At 40.5% G+C, this 1,462-nt stretch overlaps 1 protein-coding gene across 1 annotated transcript in view; it reads right to left on the bottom strand.

Moving 5' to 3' along the window:
• The window catches only part of rpp38 (ribonuclease P/MRP 38 subunit), a 16,669-nt gene that overhangs the window by 3,581 nt on the left and 11,626 nt on the right, over window positions 1-1,462 (bottom strand). The window lies entirely within an intron of this gene.

Genomic DNA, 1,462 nt, shown 5'->3' with positions numbered 1-1,462 from the left:
TGAACAGAACAAAATAAAATCCAGTTTATCGTTATAAAGAAAATTGCTTCATATTCCTTTCTTGGGTTTTGTAACTGCAGGCTGACAGCTATTATTGAGAAAACCATCAGTTATTTTATATGAAATGATTGTTCAAACAGTTCTGTATTAAACGTTACTTCGTTACTAATCCTGTGTAGGAACAAAATATACAATTTATCGTTATGAAAATGCCCTATTGTCTTTGTTGGGGTTTGTTACTGCAGGCTCCAGAAGCTGCAATTCTGAGACGGTTATAAATAGGTTTATATCGACACATTTCTGATTTAAATAAACTGACGTTACCTTTCGCTGTCCACGTTCACACGTTGACGATATAAAAGACATAAAATAAGTATTTTACTGTTTTAAATATACCTGCATTTAACAATGCCGTCACGCTTAGTTTATCTTTATTTTTTAAATGTTGGATTCGTGTCTTCAGTCCTGCACGGGACTAACAGGGCGCTGCCATCTTGTTTGTAATGAAAAGTTTGCATTCAGAAACAGCGCCCACTAGCGTTAAGGAGGCAACATGACAATTACTGATAAGACGAGCAGACAAGACTGGTTTTACACACCAAATCAAATAAACTGGGACAGCAATTATTTTTGTTGTTTGCAGGATTCCTATTTGGTGGGAGAAGAGGTGCATTAATATTAGCCTTTTCCATAAAATAATTATTTTAGCTATTTTTATCAGAGTTCCAACCAAGGGGCACACATTGGCACGCCCTGTTTAAATTTCTACAGAAATTTTCTAGCTGGGGCCTGCAATAGCAATGCATAGCAGAGCAGTGCACTAACTTGAGAACTGCAGATAAAACCTTCAGTGCAGTGCAGGTTTTATCTGCACTGCAAACCTATCAGGATCTTGATGAATAACCTGCAATCTTGATAGGTTTTATCAAGATTGTACTGCAAGTCAGTCAGACTTACCATGCAGGTTTTCTAAACTGCCAAGATCAAACACACACACGGCCTCCATACAGACAAAATATCTAAGTAAGGAAGTACAAGAAAAATCTCAAAGAACATACAGGAAGAAATATGCGATCCTGTTCATTTCCTATCCGCCTGATACCTTTGGAAGTCCTTCACTGAAGATTTTGAATCGCTCTTAGTCTGATCCCTCCCCAGTGGCAACCTGCCCTGGGAAGCCTCGCTACTGGCTGAACCCCAAGACAAAATCTCCATCTGGGTCATTGGGATACTCAAACCCCTCCACCACGTTAAGGTGGCGATTCTGCGGAGGGGTCACCAGCAGATCGCGATGGATGTTTCAACCAAGGGATCCCCCATCCTGAGCAAGCACAAGGCAACAGTGGAGAGGATAACTCCCTTTAAAAGGAAGAAACCTCCAGCAGAACCAGGCTCAGGAGGAGCAGCCATCTGCCGGGGCTGGCTGGTTTCAAGAGGGCAAAAATAAAAAAAAAAAAAAAAA

This window comes from Poecilia formosa, unplaced genomic scaffold (assembly GCF_000485575.1).
Source record: "Poecilia formosa unplaced genomic scaffold, Poecilia_formosa-5.1.2 Scaffold77, whole genome shotgun sequence".
NCBI classification, from domain to species: Eukaryota; Metazoa; Chordata; class Actinopteri; order Cyprinodontiformes; family Poeciliidae; genus Poecilia; species Poecilia formosa.
This window is presented reverse-complemented; position numbering and strand designations above follow the sequence as displayed.